The sequence below is a fragment of the Eriocheir sinensis genome, chromosome 22 (assembly GCF_024679095.1).
Source record: "Eriocheir sinensis breed Jianghai 21 chromosome 22, ASM2467909v1, whole genome shotgun sequence".
NCBI lineage: Eukaryota > Metazoa > Arthropoda > Malacostraca > Decapoda > Varunidae > Eriocheir > Eriocheir sinensis.
This window is the reverse complement of record NC_066530.1, coordinates 8,568,329-8,590,407: the sequence shown is the minus strand read 5'-3', so window position 1 is coordinate 8,590,407 and position 22,079 is coordinate 8,568,329. Positions and strand designations below refer to the sequence as shown.

The 22,079-nt window shown below is 44.5% G+C and overlaps 2 long non-coding RNA genes across 2 annotated transcripts in view; one reads left to right on the top strand and one right to left on the bottom strand.

The window, feature by feature from the left end:
• Window positions 1–2,956: 2,956 nt before the first annotated feature.
• The window catches only part of LOC127001998 (uncharacterized), a 94,222-nt gene continuing 75,099 nt past the window's right edge, over window positions 2,957–22,079 (bottom strand). Inside the window, exon 2 of the long non-coding RNA XR_007755628.1 lies at window positions 2,957–5,526. This is a non-coding gene — a long non-coding RNA (uncharacterized LOC127001998). The remainder of the gene's footprint in view (window positions 5,527–22,079) is intronic.
• LOC127001996 (uncharacterized) overlaps window positions 5,520–22,079 on the top strand; it is a 93,594-nt gene continuing 77,034 nt past the window's right edge. The window contains exon 1 of the long non-coding RNA XR_007755627.1: window positions 5,520–6,741. This is a non-coding gene — a long non-coding RNA (uncharacterized LOC127001996). The remainder of the gene's footprint in view (window positions 6,742–22,079) is intronic.

The following is a 22,079-nucleotide window of genomic DNA, read 5'->3' as shown; positions in this document are numbered from 1 at the left end:
GTAGACGCTATTGAGATCCTTTTTCTTACATGTATTGACGTCCACATTACCTGTACTATATGTAGACCACTTCTAGATGATGTAAAAGAAAAAACTTCACAACTACATTACCCGATAAATGATTACGTTAACCCTTTAACGCCTGAATTATTTTACCACTGATAAAAAAAAATATCTGATACTTTCTTCATGTTCATTTTGCTGCACAGTTGACATGTATATAATTTTTTTATTTATATTTCAATTTACATGGATTTTTTGAAACGTGACAAAAACGTCAAACTCGTCCTTTGTGCATTTAAGTATATATATATATATATATATATATATATATATATATATATATATATATATATATATATATATATATATATATATATATATATATATACATACACAGTTGTCCTCAAATAGTATGGTTTCCAATAAATGCAGTTTCGGTTTTATATGGATTGTCATGGAAGAATTTTTTTAGGATTTTAAATTTCTGCTCGTCGCACCAAGTAGCCATGGCGCGAGTGGCAACACTGTTCTACCAAAACACCTGCTGAAAGCACCCCAAAGCATTCGAGAAAGGTGTTCACCTTGCAGAAGAATTCAGATTTTGGAGAAGTAATATTTTGGAATGAGTTACGTTGCAGTAGGGAGAACATACCACGTGAATGAGAGCACTGTTCGCTGTATCTATCATAGTGTAAAAGAAATTCTTGCTGCAGTAACTGCCAGTGCTCCAAGAGTGCTGCAAGAGTAGAGATAAAGGCTCTCCTTTTACTAAGCCTCGTCGTTGCTATGGTAATGGCGTCTCACTTATAGCAAAATGGCGTACGCTGATCTTCCTGCCAGTGCGTTTGAGAGAGCGAGTTGGGACATCTCGGGCACCCAAACCACCCCTGGCGATGTTTAACATGCATTACTAGCTGTCCTGGCTGACAAACTCCTTACAACAGAAGATGAAAAGGAAGCTCCAGTGGTTATGGTGGTACAGAAAGGTGAAATGCAATGGAAACACTTATATGTGCTTATTTGGGCCGCCATATTTGCTGATGACGTCATCACAGCACGAAGGTGCTCCACCTCTCAAAGATGGGAGCCAGTGGATGTGCCGAGTTGGCAACTCGTGCTGCCGCGTCACACGTTTGAGAGCACTCAGGACGTTCCGAGTCCCAATTCCCTCTCTCGAACGCAGCCCAGGGAGTGTTTCTATGGGGAACACTAATTTTATAAGGATTTTCAAATAGTACGGGGTTTAGGGACCCAGGACCCCCGTACTATTTGAAAATCCGTATAAAATTAGTGCCCCCCCTAGAAACACTCCTGGGCACTCCTGTGGAATCCGAGTCCGGCCTGGCTCAGCTGTTACCCACGGGCCCAAGTTGCCATTTACGCATTTTCTGCTGCAGTCACAGCTAGTGTAGTGTTACAACGCTGGGGGTGTCGAAGGGGGCAAAGCTCCCCCCGTTAGAGGTCAGGTTATTTAAAATTTGGTTCGAGTAGTTTAAATATGTGTCCCTTAACTATAAAATATGGAGGCGTAATGTCATATTTTGGAGGCGTGGAGTCAATCTCCACAATTACCGTTTCGTATCTTATTTCAAGTATGAATTAGAGAGCAATAGAAACTGTGGTAGAGAGTAAGAGAGAGTGTGAGTGTATGATATGGCTTGCTCGCTGACAATGTGGAAGGCAGCGCTGCCAGGATGGCTAAGTTGCCCAGCGTGGAAACACTGCAGCAGAAAATGCATAACTGGTAACTTTGGCTGGTGAGTAGAAACTCAGCCAGGCGGGACCCTGATTCATGTGGTATGCTCTCCCTACCGCAACTTAACTCATATCAAAACGTAACTTCTTCTAAATCTGAATTCTTCTGCAAGGTGATTACCTTTCTCGAACGCTTTGGGGTGCTTTCAGCAGGTGTTTTGGCTTGTCTCTTGGGTCCCATGTTCATGTTATGTGGTAATGGAGAAGCGTCGCTGAGGTTGTGCACACACACACGGACTTAGGGAAAGCGCATAGGTTTCAATCTGGCAAAACAATGTTCCTGATGTTGAGCACACACACGGACTGAGGGGATGTGCATGGGTGGCAGTCTGTTAGAACAGTGTTGCCACTCACGCCATGGCTACTTGGTGCTACGAGCAGGAAATTTAAAAATCCTATAAAAATCTTCTATGACAATCCATATAAAACCGAAACCGTACTATTTGAGGGATGACTGTGTGTATATATATATATATATATATATATATATATATATATATATATATATATATATATATATATATATATATATATATATATATATATATATATATATATTCATCATGTGACTGCCTGAGATCCTTACCATCATCCTGACTCATGGCATTGTGCTCCACAGTGTGCTGTATGCAATTCTGCATGACACGAGTATTTTTACTTGTGAAGGCAGAAGTCACCGAAATAGTTACGTTTGAATAGCTATCCTAAATGTGACTTTATAAATGCAAATGATTTACTGCTTTTATACCTTTATTTTCACCAAAGACATGGCAATTACGACAAATAAAATGAACAAAAATACTTATCAATGAGTGAGAGAAATGGAAGAAAAAACCTGCACACTTGTGCACGCATCGACGCGTCACCCCTCTCTGACAAAGAGAGTAACTTGAGATGCCAAATACCACTTATAAACTGCATTGCCAGTGACAGCAGCACTCAGTAGAGCGTGACGATTCCATAGCACCTAGCGGTGAGTTGATAAGGTCTACGGTCTTAACATGCCATCGTTTTACTTCAAACGTAACAAAATCATTACCATCATCGCTTTTGGGTTAAGGAGTCGGAATTGGGGGTATTTTTACCGACTCCGACTCCAGCCAAAAGTAACCAACTCTGACTCCACACCCCTGATATTTTCACACTTGTTTTGGTTCCTACGTTGCTTCCTACATTCTCTAAAATGTTTGGACATTGGTAGAAGACAGATAATAACACAAAAGTAGTTAGCTGGGTAAGGAATGGTCTGGGCACATTAATAAAATCAGTATTAACAAATGAGGTAACCATTTGATAATGAAAAATAGAAAAATCCCTATGAGTAGTGTCACTGTCATGCATGCCATAGGGTGTGGTAAGAGGCTGGATGGGGTTCATTGTGGGGAGGGGGGGGACTTGGAGGCCCAGAGGGGGCAGCTGAAAAATGGAGGGAGGACAGTGAACTGCTTAGCCTAGTTTTCTCTCTCCTCCTTGGCACTTTTTATTTCATTCTTGCTTCTAATATTGTACTGAGCATTGATATATTCATATCAATTAGTTACAGTTTTATGGAAGTTTAATTAATGTGAATTTGCAGTTGTGCAAATCATCCAAAATACTGTTCACCTGAATAACAGGACACAACTTTGGTGTATGCAGGGCTGTCATTCACCACGGACATAAGGTCCTGCTGCACGCCTGCTGATCTGCCATTAGCAGCAAAATTCAAAGCTAATTACATTAAACACATTGTACAAATAAGATAATACCAAACTGTTTATTCAAAGACTGGTGCTCATCATAAACATTTGAAGCAGAGAGAACACAAGACTGATGTGATATTCACATCTCATTCTTGCATTCTGCATGCTTCAAACATGCTGATTGTACCTATCTGTATTGCTCTTTGAGAAAACAGTGTGTGCACTACAGCAAGCCACTGTAGAGCAAAGAAAAGTGCAAACCCCCAAGCTCCCAGGCATGATAACAAAATGGTAAGCCTCAAGACAGAAATTTGAAGCGTTGGTGTTTGAGTGAGGTGATTTCATGAAGCATTTGAGGCAGCAAAGTGTTGGCACAGGTGCTCTATGCATGACAGGCTGACACAGTCATGGAGACTTTGGCTGCTTTTTCTATCACTTGTCACAAAAAGTTTCAGTAACTTAAAATTCTTTGTTATATGCATTTACACACTCATGGAATGTGACCAACTATTACAATTATTCCTTCAGGGAATAATAAATTCAATTTATGCAATATTTTATTTATGTGACCTTTCTTTAAATCTACGTTCATGACCAGTGCAACCACAGACTGTACAATCACTTAGCTTTTCAAAACAGTGATTCTTCATGACCTATTTTTGTAAATAAACAAAGCAGCATTTTTCATGCCTGAAAATACCATCGGTAATGGTAAAGTTTGGTGGTGCATACGTCATTGCTGTACGTTACCTCAGTGCTCACCTTTTAACATTGGCCCTTGAGCCTGTGGTAAAAACCCACCACAGTTTTCTTTACCCAGGCACCCATGTATTGAGCAGCCTGAAAGGGGGAATGAACAGCCGGGTAGGTGGTGCCGACTGCCTTGGGCTGGGATCAAGCCCAGGCTTGTAGGTCTGTAGCTAGGCGTGTAACCACTAACTACACCTCAGAGACACTTTAAATACAGGAACTCATTCCACTTCAAAAGCTGCTTTCACAAAGTGGGACTATGGTGTGATGTTAGTTCTTCTCCGTGGTTTGAACCAGAGCCTTGCTCAACCAGTAACAGTCAGATATAGAACAAGCAAGAGACAACCAGCCAAGCCCTTTCTAAAGAAAACAGTGGGCAGCCACAAACAAAGCCAACTGACCTTGATCACAACACCGTCACCAAAAGCAGAGGAACATCACACTGTACAAGAACTGTTACCTGGCTATGTGGCACTGGCTGATGTCCTCAAGGTATAAGTGGCCAGAGAGATATTGTGTCTATCTTACAGGCTTTGTGGTGGGTGGTGTAAGCATGCAGTTACAGACATTGGCAAAAAAAATACATGCACTTGTCCCATGTCAACAGGCTCATTGAACAACTAATGCTTTACTATCATGTAGGGATTCTGTCATGAATGGGCTTGAGTGAAAGGAGCCTCAGTGAAACTGCAGACCACACGATACTGTGACTGCTCAGGATCAATTCACAACAGCGTCACACTCGGGATATTGCACGACAGTTCATGCAAGCACTGAATCTGTATTGGCTTGTCACTTGCAAACAAATGTGAGAACCTATTAACAAAATACTGAATTTATGTATAATGGGGAGCAAATTAGAGCTATGAACATTAAGAGTTTAAAAAACAAAGTTGTACAAGAGCAGATATGGTGGCAGGACAACACAAGCGTAGCTCAAATCCTGTATGCTCTAACTAGGTACACACACACACACACACACACACACACACACACACACACACACACACACCACTCTGTGGTGCAACTAGTTAGAGTGCTGTGCTGCCAGACTTCACAGTCTGACAGGGCGGCGGTTCGAGCCCACTCAGGCCGGATTCTTTCTGTTGACTAGGAGTGGTTACTGTCCCCCCTTGAGCAAGGGGGATGGGGTGTGTGGTGTATTAGGTCCTGGCAGTACCCAGAGATTGACGATAAAGAGCACTTGCTCATGTCGGGAGGGTACCTGCTGGCGATTACGAGTCCAACACATGATCAGGCCGTGGTGAATTATGCTCACACACACACACACACACTGGAGGGATTGACATATGAAGAAAGATTAAAGGAAATGGACCTTCCAACACTGAAACAAAGAAGAGAAAGGAGACCAAATACAAATTTATAAATTATTGAGCAAAATGGAAGAAGTAGATAATGAGGAGTTACTGCTATGAGTAGGAATAAACACCAGGAACACAAGAGGACACAGTAAAAAATTGAGGAAGGGAAGATGTTTGAGAGACAAAGAAATATAGCTTCCTGCAAAGAAACGTAGAGGTTTGGAACAGCCTAAGTGAGGATGTAGCATTGGTGAAGAGTGTGCAAAACTTTAAGGAAAAGTTGGACAAATTACAGATACAGAGACGGGACCACACAAGCGTAAGCCCAGGCCCTGTAAAACTACAACTCGGTAAATACACACAGCCTGATTACGTGTTGGATTACGAGTCCAACACGTGATCAGGCCGTGGTGAATTACACACACACACACACACACACACACACACACAGTTCCAAAACATTGACAGTTATGTTAGGGGAATGTTTCTCCATGTTTGGGAATCACAGTTCATAATGAAGGTAATGGACAAGAATTTTCACATGAAGGTAAATGTATAACATGTTTGCCCTCAGCAGTGGCTTGTTAATTCTCATGTATGAGTAAGCCTTTTTCATTTCTTCTCTATATCTTTGAACTTGTTTTCTCTGGGATCTCACAGAACAGTGACTGCAACAGGAGTCCTTAGTTTGTCCTTTTCATACACATATCTAGTTTTCAGCAAATTTTTCATTATATTGAATATTCTCATTTTCTACTTTACATATTCTTTGGCCCTCTTAAATGCATCTGCTCTTTCAGTAATATGTATATTTTTTTATTGCATGCAAAGCAGCCTCACGACTCACCCCTTGAGGGTTCACACCGAACCGTGAGTTGTGAACACAGAACAGTACACACGCCGTGTAAAGGTACCTGGCATTCTGACACTCCACCTCCCACCCTATCCGGACTCCTTTAGTCACTACTACCAACCAAAGAGACATCAACTTGTAAAGATACAATAATAAATGTCAAGCTATTTTTATAAACTGCTTGCCCTTTCTTGCACATGAGTGGCATCAAATTTGGATGCAAAAAACTAAAATGGAACTACAGATTTTCAAGATAGAAAGTTCAATAAACTGGATAGATAATATACAGCACACTACAGAACATTTTACGTGAAAATCTATTTTTTTATGAGCTGTATTACAAGTCGAATCCGGGAAGTTTCGGGTCCCTAAAAAGGTCGGTTTAGAACTTTAGGGGCTGTATTACAAGTCCAATCCAAGAAATTTCGGGTCACTACAGAGTTTGGGATGGATAACTTTAGGGACCTGAAACTTCTCAGATTGGACTTGTAATATGGGCCCTAAACCGACCTTTGTAGGGACCCAAAACTTCTTGGATTCAACTTATAATACGGCCCTATATCTGACACCCTGTTCCCTCAAGAGGACTTCCCTCAAGGAAGTAGCCTTGGCAGGAGTGTCTCCAACTTTTCCTGCTCCAGCACTCCCTCTAAGCACACTCATTCCCTCACCCACCAACTCTCCCTCAGAATCATTATCTCTACTGATCCACTTCACTGGTGGTCTTCCCCTGTCACCGTATCCCTCAATCCTGCTCATATATATTCTTAACAAAGTCATCCTCATTTCTTCTCACGATCAGGGCACCATGCCTCACCATCGACTGCTCCACAATCCACTCCCTTTGTTATTTTATCCACACCAAACTTCTCGCACATGTTTCCATTACTTTCCCCCTCCTATCCCGGCACACTAAATTCACACTTCTTTCATAACTCTAGCCAGGCACCAGTGTATTGAGCAGCCTGTTACCTGGCTGACCTTCACTTCTCTTTCCCTCACCTCTCCCTTCATGCTAACACAGAACTGTCCCTAAGTACTTAAACTCAATCACTTCCTCTATTTATCTGATCTAAACTAGATCTTACACTCTTATCATACTTTCTTGCCCTCTCAAATTCCATGGCCTTACTTTTGTCAAGATTTCCTTTCAAATATCTCCTCAACAAAATGTACGTTCTATGTTACTGCAGTTTCTCTGATGATTTTCCTCCTTACACTCCTTGTCATATTCATTCACAATCCTCTGTAGGATCCTGTCACTTTCTGCCAACAACACTACCATTTACAAAGAGGCCTGCCACCAAAGACTGATGCAAATGTCACTTCCATTTCTATTCAGTTAAAACTACTGTTAATTGTTTTATTTGCCTATTTGAATATCAATTAAAACAATAATTACTTGAAAAATCACTAAAACATTGTGTTAGTGGCATGAAACTTTTCATGAAGTGGCAGGCTGGGAATACTTGCACTTCTGCAGTATTCATGTGGGCTGTGATGGAGACAAAAATTGATACATATCCTTGTGAAGGTAAAGGGGAACAAATCTGTGAGAGGACAGAATCCCTGCAGTGTATGCCTGTTGTCACCTCCATCACTGGCAGTTCAGAAGCAATAAAAAGATGCTCTGATGCAAGAACAACAAAATGTTCCAAATATTAGTATAACATGCATGACAACCACAACACAGAGAGGCCAAGCACTGTCACACCAGCACGTGATGGCTGGCTACAGCTGGCCACCCGGCTAGCGAAAGAAGTTGAGGAGTGAGCTGAGTGGGGAAAAGGCTGTCAGATGCCATGCTTGGCACATTCCTCCAGCACTAAGAGACCCTTCAGGATGCTTCATGTCATTGTGAATTAACCACCATGGCTATGATAAAAGGTCCCTCAACTATTGTTGTTTAGTAAAACTGGCACTAGATAACTGAATTTTCTATTTTGATTTGTCAAAATGAAGTATCTTGACCATCAAAATTACCAACTAAGTCATTTAATGTATGAGGAAGAGTGGTCAAGAAGTGTTTGTGACTTCATGCACGCCAAACAAATGCATCACATTTTGGCTTATGCAGCAAGTCCCTGCATGCACATGCCAGTCACAGGGAGAATGAAGTACAGGAACAAGATGCACTATGACATGCCACTGTGGGGTGAGGATGGAAGGTGGTGCTGAGCCGCTGACTCTGGCCTTCCCAAGTTACTGTGAATTGCTAATATTGATGAGTCGACTCTGTGCACATCTTGTAATCGACCAGTTTACACTGGCTCTGCTTGTAACATTTCCTTATCTGAGAAGTAAATGAACTGGCCAAGACATTCATTCCTTTCAAACTTCCCTGAGGTACAGCGTGTCCAAGCAGCCTGCTAAAACGCCAGACAACCACTGCAGTGTAGGCAACACACGCATACAAATAGCACATACACATCTAAATTTATATCACTACCACGCTTGTATTTCCTTGGCTTCTTTCTGTCCTTACAAACCTAATGCATTCTTTGATATACTTATGTAATATTTTAAATAGATTGCATTGAAGTAAAGTGAGCACCCTTCGTGTACTCTCCAGGACACATAGTACCACTTGCTCAATACTATTCTTCAGTGAGGCAGAGAAGCGAGAGTGTAAGGCGCTGGTATACAGGCATCGTGTGCATAGAGATGTCTGGAATGCATGGTGCAATTGCTTCATACATTCCACACAACCCTATATACATGCTACAAGAGTATGTTTATCTTATTAATGCAGAAAGATATAATCAGTTAAAAATATTTAGATCATGTTTATCAATGAAAATCAAATGATGAAAAACATTGGTGGACCAACAAAATTGAACTTTTTCTCACTTGCAATCAGCCACAATGTTATGCTGGGGATTGTGTGAAAAACCTGAGTCAAGGGAAAGGTTCTGGGTTGTGCTAAGTAGTCAGGCAGGATCTCATACCAGGAACATATTGTTAGTCACTACTTACAAGAATGAAAAAATAGAGATAAATTTGTCATGCAATTTTTTTATATTTTTTTTATGAAGTTAGTCCTTAAGAGTGATCCACCACAATTCACATTTGTCACATCCTTACTCAATCTTTAGTCTCTCTCTCTCTCTCTCTCTCTCTCTGTATAGATATAATTTAACCCCGGCCATATCAAGACTGTCATGTTTCTGGGTATTCAAGTGTTAGGACAACCCATGTTTTGGCTCAGTGTATGGTGCAGTAACCTCACTTCTGGGAAAGAAGAAAATATTGTTATGCTTGAACAGCTGCATGGTGTGTCTGCCGTGTCCTGCTCAGCCAGTGCTGTGGACACCTTGGACTCAGACTGTGACAGAGGCAGGGCATGGAGGTGTGAGAGCAGCAGTGGCTTTGTGGGAGGCTTAGCAGCAGCTTCCTTCATGTAAGGAGTAAGACATGCTAAGAGAAAGGAGTAATAATTTGCGACAGAATTAATGGGGTGATTATGGAGGAGCTGAGGGGATTTGGTGGGAAGGGATTCAAACTCCAAAAGTCCCCCCGAGTGTGCAGGGGTCAGGCTGGTGAATATGCTACATTTACTGACAGTATTTCAGGTCTGTTGACACTGGCTATTCTTCGTGGTTGTGTCCTTAAAGATACTTTTTTGTGGGTAAATTTGAGAACTGAAAATAACTTTAACCCTTTCACTCTGGCGACGCCGACGTCGGCGTCTGACGGCTTCACCATATGGAAAGGGTTAGTCCTCTTCTAAACCTCTTAAGAGGAAATGGAAGAGGATTAAGAGGAATTTAGAGGAGGATTGAGAGGTTTAGAAGAGGATTAATCCTCTTCCATTTCCTCTTGACCCTTTCCATACTGTGACGCCGACATCTGCGTCATGGATGGAAAGGGTTAAGAAAAGGAGCTTTGTTATTCATCATCCACTGCATAATTTGCACAGCAGTGAATCCTGGCCTTGGCATCCACAGTAACATGTGAACAGGACACAAATACTTAAGACTGCAAAGCAGATAAGCAATGCTGCTTGATTATATAAATAGCATATATACAGCCTTTTAACCCTTTCACTCCGGCGACACCGACGTCGGCGTCTGACGACATCGCTATATGGAAAGGGTTAGTCCTCTTCTAAACCTCTTAATCCTCTTAAGAGGAAATGGAAGAGGATTAAAAGGAATTTAGAGGAGGATTGAGAGGTTTAGAAGAGGATTAATCCTCTTCCATTTCCACTTGACCCTTTCCATACTGTGATGGATGGAAAGGGTTAAAGCTTTTCCAGAGGTCAATAGTTACTGCACAATATACTGTCAGAACTGAAGTGCTTGGGTTGTGTCAGTCGTGGCGACTGTCCAACTGTGTCCAGCGCTGGTCATGAGAATATCTAGTCAGATCACTTTCCATACAGGAGTATGGAGGACAGGGCATTCCAGATTTTACTGCACTAGATAAGCAAAGTCTGCTGTACATATAGGTTGATAAGTCAGTATTTGTCTTGTTTCACGTGTGTGTGTGATTAGTTCAAACATTTCAAAGAAAACTTCACCTTTCCTTATCTCCCTTGCCCTCCCTGGATTGGTTTTCATGTGTTCCCGTCACCTTGCATTCAATACCCTGTTCCTTGGATTTGGTCTCTTCCAGATTTATGTAATCTGCTTTTTTAAGGTTTTTCTCTGTATTTTTTACCTAATTATCATTTTCCTTAGTTCTCTTTATTAAAAATCAGTGGTGACTTAATTTGCATCCACAGCAGCCAACCTTCTTATTCACCTTTTTTAAGAGAGAAGAAATGCAAGAATTAATCTCTTTGCATACATCTTGCACTACACGTGTATTTACATCAGCCAACTCGACCTGTTTTCCTCTGGCCTAACACAACAACCATGTGTTTATGTTTTGCCTGCTCCCCAAGCTGGTGTAGGGACTCAGGAAACACTGGCACCCTAGACTGTCCTGGATAAGACTCAGTGACTGTTGCCATGGCAGTGTGCCATATGGAGGTGGTACCCTTGGAAGAGGGGTGGCCTGCCTCCCATGTACTGTGTCACACCACAGCCTCACTATCTGTGTCACCCTTGTGTTTGCAATGTCACATCTCACGGGAGCCTCACCAATCAAAACACCATCATTGCGAAAGACAGTGTTAGGGTATTTTTTGTGTGGAACATTTATATCAGCTTTTATACAGGCCAACTAGTGTGCCACAACTGGCACCTTTGATAACTGCTGAAATGCCAGAGTTGCCAGAGGTTGCCAGTGGGGGTAGGTAGGTAACTTCTGTTACACACATCAGTTGCTACTTTATGATCAAATCACTGTGCATGATGGAAGTAAATTATTGTAAATAATTTTAATGTTATTTTAATCATGAAATAAATCACATTACCCCATCAAACACTTCCACTGAGTTTGGTTACATGCAGATACAAGAGTAAGTCTGGTTGGTCAGTAGATAAGTGTGAAGACAAGCCCATTACACAGGTTCAGGTTTGGTGTCTTTTCCTTAAAGCTTCTAACAAGCACCGGCAACTCTGACAACAATAACAACTGTATAAAACTGGGTCAGAGGTTGTCAAACTCTATTAGCTGATGTAAAATGTGCTGGTCATGTACCCTCAAACAAAGTAGAAAGTCAAGTAAAGTTAACCCTTTTCTTGCGCGCGGTGCAGACGCGACTATCCCCTCAGGCGCAGTCAGGGAGCCCAATGGGGGGTCTCTTTTAACGTCTGTATCTCAAAAACTATTCATCACAGCTAAAAACCAAAAACACCATTGGAAAGAGGAGGTCCAGATCTATAGGAGTCGGTTATGTATGCCTCTCTTGTGAATGTACATGCACGTTCAGGGAGTGTTGAATGTTAACACTTACGTCGGTGCATGTGGGATGATCAGCCGTATTGAGGGAACTGCGGACATCTTTTCTTCAGATTCTGGCAAGGGAGTATTGCCAACTGCAATATTTACAACTATTTGGTCAAAGAATCAGTCAGGTGATAGGTGAAGCTATGCAAAAATGCTGCTATATTGTGCAAGAGCATCCACCAGTTACTCGTCCGTACATTTGCCACGCTCGGCTGATATGATTTTCCACCAAATTTAGTGAAGAATCCACTCAATTGGCAATCCTGTGTTGTGAGAATTAGTGTTGGAACACTCTCATATGCGGGAGATTTGAGTGCGGGTGGAGGTCGCAGCGACTGTTTAGCGCCACCAGCAAATACGCCTAACACCTGCTGCAAGCGTTTAGCAATGAAAGGGTTAACAAGACACAAATGTTAAACATATCATGGTGTGTGTGTGTGTGTGTGTGTGTGTGTTGTGTGTGTGTGTGTGTGTGTGTGTGTGTGTGTGTGTGTGTAATTCACCACGGCCTGATCATGAGTTCAACTCGCTTTTGCTAGCAGGTACCTTCCCGACATGAGCAAGTGCATGCTCATTATCGTCGATCTCTGGGTACTGCCAGGACCTCACACACCCCATCCCCTTTGCTCAAGGGGGGACAGTAATCACTCCTAGTCAACGGAAAGAATCCGGCCTGAGCAGGGCTCGAACTGTTGTACAATACTAGTTGTAGTATGTAGGATCTGGATCTGGATCTGGATAATAATGCACAGGGCACCTTTCAGGTGCATAACACGCATATAATACATAGCTTCATGTTATCCTGTCTCCAAATTTACTTATATACAGCTCAGCTTTAATGTTGCTGATGTTCCTTGCCTGTACCACTTCCTCATCTAATGCATTCCAAGAATATACTTCTATATGAAAAAAAAAAATTTCGACAAAATTGCCATGGCTGATCTGTCTCCATTCCACCCAGTAATCAAACCCACTCACTATATTGCACCTGTGAAGTGAGCTTGCTACCCACTGCACTACGGAACACCTTGTTACACCTGGGGAGGGGGGGCAAAACCCCTGACTGACACCCGGTCTATTTACTGCAGGGAAGACAGGTGTCACAGGTATAAGGAGACAGCTCATCCATCTCCGTTCCATCCAGGAACTGAATCTGGGACCTTTTCGTTACCTGTAAGATGTATGTATGTGTGTACAGGTGAGTGAGTGTCATTCTCCCCTCTTAAGGTGTTCCTGACCTGTCCTGCCTCTAAGGGGGTTCTTTTACCCTGGCCATTGCTAGCAGTCAGCTCAATCCCTGATATTAATTAGTTACGGTGTGGCCTGTAACACCTCCCCATAAAACCCACAACTCTGCTTGGCTCACAAGAGAAAGCAGAGCTTGGGGTTGAGATTACAGTCTTGATCTTGACCTGGCTCTGATGGGGAGCTCTATCATGTAGCTGCTTCCCCAATACATTTGCATGACCAAGCCAAAAGCCTGTGCTGGGTGCAGGGCAAACCCTCCTGGACCCCTTCATTCCCTTCTCTCCCACATGGTTGCTATCCATGTACAGGGGCCTTGTCCGCCCCCGTATGGAGTATTCATCTCACGAGTGGGGGGGCTCCACTCACACAACTCTCTTGGACAGAGTGCAGTCTAATGCTCTTCGTCTCATCAGCTCTCCTCCTCTTAATGAAAGTCTTCTGCCCCTTAAATTCCTCCTCCATGTTGCCTCTCTACCTTCTATCGATATTTTCACACTGACTGCTCTTCTGAACTTGCTATAACTGCATGCCCCCCCCCCCCCCCCCCTCCTGCAGCCCCACTGCACTCTACTTTCTACTCTAGCTCACCCCTATACTGTCCAAAGTCCTTATGCAAGAGTTAACCAGCATCTTCCCTTACACTGGTGAACTCTGGAACAGCCTTCCTTCGTCTGTTTTTCCTCCTGTCTATGACTTGACCTCTTTCAAGAAGAGTGTATCAAGACACCTCTCCACCCGAAATTGACCTTTTTTTTTTGGCCACTCTTTACTTTTGTCTGTTGTGGGTGTGGTGAGTAGCAGGCTTTTTTCCACACTTTTTTGCGGTCTCCTTTGTTGTAAAAAAAAAAAAAAAAAAAAAAAAAAAGGGCCCACTAACCTCACTTTTTATTTTGAGGGGCAGCTGCAGTGGTGCAGATATGGCACAAGCCTGTAGAACCTGACCCACAGCAAACCTTTGGAGGGTTCAGCATGTGGGCTCCTGAAACATTCTGAGCCTCTTGGAGGATTGTCAACTGATTCAGGTGTCAAATGAACTGAGAAAACTGAAGGTGAACGGTGTGGAACTCTGGGATGAGGAGGCAAGGCAGTGGAGGGATCAATAATGGGGGTACACCAACTACAGCCCTGAAAAAGGCATGGCATTTGTGATGGGCATGGCATGGATGCTGCAGCCCTCGGATGGGCATGACATGGATGCTGCATCCCTGGGACAGGCATGGCATGGGTGCTGCATCCCTGGGATAGGCATGGCATGGAAACATGGAAATGCAGGCAACAGAAAACCTATTGGCTTATTGACTCGCTAGACATATCGAAAGCCTTCGAAAGAGTCTGGCACCAGTCTTTGCTTTCTAAACTGCCCTCTTTCGGATTCTATCCCTTTCTCTGTTCCTTTATCTCCAGTTTCCTTTCTGGCCGTTCTATCTCTGCGGTGGTAGACGGTCACTGCTCTTCCCCTAAACCTATCAACAGTGGCGTTCCACAGGGCTCTGTCCTATCACCCACTCTCTTCCTGTTATTCATCAATGATCTTTCCATAACAAACTGTCCTGTCCACTCATATGCTGATGACTCCACTCTGCATTATTCAACTTCTTTCAATAGAAGACCATCAAAACAGGAAGTACACAACTCCAGACTGGAGGCTGCAGAAGGCTTAACCTCACACCTTGCTATCATTTCCGATTGGGGCAGAAGGAATCTTGTGTCCTTCAATGCCTCAAAAATTAAATTTCTCCACCTATCAACTCGACACAATCTTCCAAACACCTATCCCCTATTCTTCGACAACACTCAGCTGTCACCTTCTTCAACACTAAACATCCTCGGTCTATCCTTAACTCAAAATCTCAACTGGAAACTTCACATCTCCTCTCTCACTAAATCAGCTTCCTCGAGGTTGGGCGTTCTGTATCGTCTCCGCCAGTTCTTCTCCCCCATGCAGTTGCTATCCATATACAAGGGCCTTGTCCGCCCTCGTATGGAGTATGCATCTCACGTGTGGATGGGCTCCACCCACACAGCTCTTCTGGACAGACTGGAGGCTAAGGCTCTTCGTCTCATCAGTTCTCCACCTCTTACTGATAGTCTTCTACCTCTTAAATTCCGCCGCGATGTTGCCTCTCTTTCTATCTTCTATCGATATTTCCACGCTGACTGCTCTTCTGAACTTGCTAACTGCATGCCTCTCTCCCTCCCACGGCCCCACTGCACACGACTTTCTACTTATGCCCATCCCTATACTGTCCAAACCCCTTATGCAAGAGTTAACCAGCATCTTCACTCTTTCATCCCTCACACTGGTAAACTCTGGAACAATCTTCCTTCATCTGTATTTCCTCCTGCCTACGACTTGAACTCTTTCAAGAGGAGGGTATCAGGACACCTCTCCTCCCGAATTTGACCTTGCTTTTGGCCACCTCTTCTGGTTCTTTTATGGGAGCAGCGATTATCGGGCTTTTTTTTATTATTGTTTTTTTTCTGTGCCCTTGAGCTGCCTCCTTTGTTGTAAAAAAAAAAAAAAAAAAAAAAAAAAAAAAATTACGAAGTCGTCTGCTTGGGTGATTTTATCTGCTCGACAGCCACTTGGGGCTTGAGGAGCAGATGAAGCACCTCGATATTGAGGAGCAGATGAAAGCACCTCGATATTCAGTTTACTCCCGACGCAGCGAAATGACGGTCGATTCTATATTTGAAGGAGTTGATGGTATTTGCATTTATTACTTCTGAGGGAAGATTTTTCCAGTGGCGGATGACTCGGTTTGAAAAGAAACTCCTTCCAATGTCTGTGTTACATCGACTCGACTGAATGGGTATACCGTTATTTCTAGTTCTTGAGTTGGTTTGCAGTTCAAAGAATTTGGAGTAATCGACGTTACTGAACTTTTTCAGGTACTTGAAGACTTGAATTATATCCCCTCGTAGATGTCTTTTCTCCAAAGTAAAGAGATTGAGTCGCTTGAGTTGTTCCTCGTACGATTGGGCCCTTTAGGTTGGAATCATCTTCGTGGCACGTCGTTGAATCCTTTCCATTAAAACAATGTCCTTTCTGTAATTAGGAGACCAGAACTGTACTGCATACTCGAGGTGCGGTCTTACCATGGAATTATACAAGGATAGCATCACGTCTGGTGTTTTACACTCAAAGTTCCTCGCTATGAACCCGAGCATAGTGTTAGCTTTGTTATATGCTTTTTTACAGTGATTCGCGTGTTTCAGGTCTCTGCTGATAGTGACTCCAAGATCCTTTTCCTCCTGCATCGCCTGCAGAGGTTTCCCATTCATAATGTATGTGTAGTTATTATTTCTGGACCCAATGTGCATGACTTTGCATTAGTCAACATTGATGGATATTTGCCATTTTCCCAACCATTCTATAATGTGATTGAGGACTTTCTGAATGATTTCGCAGTTGGTCTTTGTGAGGGCCTTTCCACCCACCTTGGTGTCATCAGCAAATTTCGATATTGTGGATTTCAGTCCTGATTCTAGGTCATTGATATATATGATAAAGAGAATGGGTCCCAGCACTGACCCTTGAGGCACTCCACTAGTGACTGGAAGCCAATCGGAAGGCTGTCCGTTGAGTAGTACTCGTTGTTTTCTGTTGGTGAGCCAATCTCATATCCACGCGATCAGATTGGCTCCAATGCCCGCTGAGTGCAGTTTCTTAAGGAGACGCTCATGCGGTACCTTGTCGAAGGCTTTCTGAAAGTCCAGGTATATAACATCACTGGGGATGTGGGCATCCCAGTTCTTATATATACCTTGGAAGAAGTCTAATAAATTTGTTAGGCAGGAGCACTTGTTTTTGAAGCCATGCTGGGTGCCGGAGATTATATTATTGTCTTCTAGAAACTTAACAAGTTTATCTCTAATAATTTTTTCGAGTATTTTTCCTGCCACTGATGTCAAACTTATGGGCCTGTAGTTTAATGCAACGCTTTTGTCTACTTTTTTGAAAATATGTGTTATGTTCGCCATCTTCCAGTCTTCCGGGACCTTGTTCAGTTGTACTGACCGGTTGAATATATTAGTGAGTGGCTGAAATATTTGTTGTTTAAGCTCTTTTAAACCTTTCCTTGCTAAGCGCTTGCAACGAAACTATCCCCTCAGGTGCGCTTGGGCACCCCAGCAGGGGAAGGGGATCTCTTTTAACCGCTGTATCTCAAAAACTATTCATCACAGCTACAAAACAAAAACACCATTGGAAAGAGGAGGCCAAGATCTGTAAGATTCGGTTATGTAAGCCTCTCCTGCGAATGTACAGGCACATTCAGGGGGTGGTTTTTTTTGTGAGTGCAACTGGTGCTCACAGCGAGCTTTTAGCACCACCAGCAAGTGATGCTAGTGCTCGCTCTTTTAACCTCTGTATCTCAAAAACTATTCATCACAGCTAAAAAACAAAAACACCATTGGAAAGAGGAGGCCAAGATCTATACGATTCGGTAATGTAAGCCTCTCCTGCAAAAGTACAGGCACGTTCAGGGGGTGTTGCCTGTAAAGACATACATTTATACATGTGCGAGGGTCAGCCGTAAGGCAACTACTGTAGATCTCTTGATGATGGCCCTGGGGTGCTAGCAGGGCAGTATTACCAACTGCAAAATTTACAACTATTTGGTCAAAATATCAGTCATGTGATAGGTGAAGCTATGCAAAAATGTCGCTATATTGGACAACAACATCCACCAGTTGCTCGTCCGTAGATTTTCCGCACTGGGTTGACATGATTTTCCACCAAATTTAGTGAAGAACCCACTCAATTGGCAATCCTGTGTTGTGAGAAATATTGTTGGAACACTCATACGCAGGAGATTTGAGTGCGGCTGGAGCTCACAGTGAGTGTTTAGCACCACCAGCAAATACGCCTAACGCTCGCTGCGAGCGTTTAGCAATGAAAGGGTTAATAACCACGGGGACAAACTGTCACGTCCCATTGACTTGTTTTTGTCGAGTTTGTCCAAGTACTTTTTCACTTCTTGGTCGCATATTGAGTCAATTTCCAGGGGTGTGATCCCCCTCGGTGGGTCAGGGCCCTCAGGAATGGTTTCGATGTTCTCGACTGTGAATACGGATGCGAAGTTACTGTTGAGGATTCTGGCCATCTGTTTACTGTCCTGAGTTACAGATCCAGTCTCGTCTGTCAGGGGACCAGTATTGGATTTTACTTTCTTTTTCGATCTGATGTATGTGAAGAATTTTTTGGAGTTGGTCTTGATGTCGCGGGCTATTTGTTTCTCATAGCTGCGTTTACTACTCTGAATAAGGGTGCGACAAGCTCTGAGGCTGGTGTGGTACTGTGTACGGGCTTCGGCCGTGTCATTCTCTTTCGTTAGGTTATAATTCCTTTTTTTTTAAGTTTACTGTCCTTTTTTATTTCTCTGGTCATCCACAGTGGATCTATGGCACCATTTACTCGCCTGGATTTCGTAGGCACTGTAGCCTTCTCTACCCCCAAAAGCTTATCTTTGAAGTCGTTCCACACGTCGAGTGTATTGTCAGTGAGGTTAAGTTGGTCCCAGGTCGCAGGGGGAAGCAGCTCACGGGCTAGGTTGAAATTTGCTTTTTTGTAGTTTGGTATCGCTGACGGATTGTCTACGAGTTTGTGACTTATGTTGACATTAAAACGGATTAAGTGGTGATCGCAACCACTAAGTTTCTCACCAACTTCACAGTTGCGAATGAGGTCGGGGTCTCTTACTAGTACCAGATCCAGCAGATTGTTTTCTCTTGTCAGTTGAGTTACAACTTGAGTGAGGAATGAATCCTCCACCATTTCTAAAAGCCTGTTACCCTCTTGATCTCCAGTCAAATGTCCCCAGTTAATGTTAGGGCAATTAAAGTCCCCAATTATTATTGCTTCTTTGCTTTGTGGTAGAGAGTGAAGCTCTTCATACAGGGCATTGTCATTGGCTGCCTGTTGTTTTGGGGGTCTGTATATGATCACAAGTGTTAGTTTCTTATTATTCGCGGTTATTTCCACATAGACGGAATCATAATTCTCTGCATCCTGTTTGTCTATTTTTATGGCTGGGAGCGTACGTTTTATGTAGCAAATTACTCCTCCTCCTTTCTTGTGCTTTCGATGTTTGTGGAAGCTTTCGTACCCGGGGAATGACAGTTCGGATACTAGATGAGCAGAGTTGGCCCAAGTCTCTGTGATGGCTACCACATCTGGTTTCTCTTTTGCAATATACGCCCCAATTTCGTCCTTTTTGGGTATTTAACTATGCGCATTTGTGTACAACACAGAAATGCGACTCATGTTTTGGCCGCGACGAGTTGTATCAGTCCGCACCGATGCTACAGGTTGGTTGATCAAGGGCTGCCTTTGCTCAGCCCTCACCTGCAGTTTTTTTAAATGCTTTTTGAAAAGCTTTTAACTGCCTTGTCCAGAAGCCTCCCGAAACGTGCCGAACCAACCTCATTCAGGTGGAGGCCATTGTCATGAAACAAGTCTGGGTGCTCAAGGAAGTAATGCCAGTCATTTGTGAACGCTACGCCTTCGTCGTCACAAATTTCCTTCAGACTTGTATTGATGTTGCACGCTTTGCTGTTGAAACCGGCGTAAGTGCTGATTCTAGGTAGAATTCCAGAGACAATGACAGGAGGGGACTGTCTTGTATTGCCGAATGACTTGACGGTATTTTGATAGTAGGGTCTGAGGTTGAGTAGACTGATCGTCGTTTGTCCCCACGTGAATCAGATAAACTGTGTCTTCCTTCGCGCTTTCCGTGACAGCATCGACAGCTGATGTAATGTTGTCCAGTTTGGTTCCCGGAATGTAATAACGCCTCCGCGCCTCTGTATCGCGGCCGCAGAATTCAATGAGTTGACCTCTAACCAGCGAGTCCCCTGCAAGTCTAACAAGTGTTTTCAACTTGTCTGTGCTCTGAAACTGTGTCTGATCTACGCAGACCACAGCAGGAAGAATGGTCTTCTGGCATCTGATGGATGAGTAGTGAGCAGTGCGAGGGAGGCGACTGGAGGTGGAAGCGTTAAGAGGGTTGGCAGAGGGGGGGGACAAGGGTGAGTTGAGGGAAGAGGAGGAAGAGGTGGTAGGGGGACTAGTGGTTGATTGGGGGGGGGAGTAGAGGAGGAGAAGGAGGAGGAAGGGGCAGAAGAGGAAAGGGAGGAAGAGGGAGGGGAGGAGGAAGAGTATGTCGACCTGGTGGTGGTGATGGTGGCATGCAGTCCTAGGATGGGCATGACATGGATGCTGCAGCCCCAGGATAGGCATGGCTTGGATGCTGCAGCCCTGGGATAGGCATGGCATGGGTGCTGCAGCCCTGGGATGGGCATGGCATGAGTGCTGCAGCCCTGGGATGAGAATGACATGGGTGCTGCAGCCCCAAGACAGGCATGGCTTGGATGCTGCATTCCTGGGATAGGCATGGCATGGGTGCTGCAGTCATGGGATGGGCATGGCATAGATGCTGCAGCCCTGGGACGGGCATGGCATAGTTACTGCAGCTCTGGGATGGGCATGGCATGGGTGCTGCAGCCCTGGGACAAGCATGGCATGGGTGCTGCAGCACTGGGATAGGCATGGCATGGGTGCTGCAGCCCTGCAGATGGCCATGGTGTGGGTGCTGAAACCTGGGATGGGTATGGCATGGGTGCTGCAGCTCTGGGATGGGCATGGCATGGGTGCTGCAGCACTGCAGATGGCCATGGCGTGGGTGCTGAAACCTGGGATGGGCATGGCATGGGTGTTGCAACCCTGGGATGGGCATGGCATGGGTGCTGAAGCACTGCAGATGGCCATGGCATGGGTGCTGCAGCCCTGGGATGGGCATGGCATGGGTGCTGAATCCCTGGGATGAGCATGGCATGGATGCTGCAGCCCTAGTATGGGCATGGCATGGGTGCTGCATCCCTGGGACAGGCATGGCATGGGTGCTGCATCCCTGGGATGGGCATGGCATGGGTGCTGCATCCCTGGGATGAGCATGGCATGGGTGCTGCAGCCCTGGGATGGGCATGGCATGGGTGCTGCAGCCCTGGGGTGGCCATGGCATGGGTGCTGCATCCCTGGGATAGGCATGGCATATGTGCTGCATCCCTGGGATAGGCATGGCATGGGTGCTGCAGCCCTGGGATTGGCATGGAATGGATGCTGCAGTCCTGGGACAGGCATGGCATGGGTGCTGCATCCCTGGGATGGGCATGGCATGGGTGCTGCATCCCTGGGATGGGCATGGCATGGGTGCTGCAACTCTGGGATGGGCATGGCATGGGTGCTGCATCCCTGGGACAGGCATGGCATGGGTGCTGCATCCCTGGGACAGGCATGACATGGGTGCTGCAGTCCTGTGATGGCCATGGTATGGATGATGCAGCCCTGAGATGGGCATGGCATGGGTGCTGCAGCCCTGGGATGGGCATGGCATGGGTGCTGCAGTCCTGGGATGGGCATGGCATGGGTGCTGCAGCCCTGGGATGGGCATGGCATGGGTGCTGCAGCCCTGGGATGGGCATGGCATGGGTGCTGCAGCCCTGGGATGGGCATGGCATGGGTGCTGCAGTCCTGGGATGGCCATGGTATGGATGATGCATCCCTGAGATGGGCATAGCATGGGTGCGGCAGCCTTAAGATGAGTATAACATGGGTGCAGCATAGAT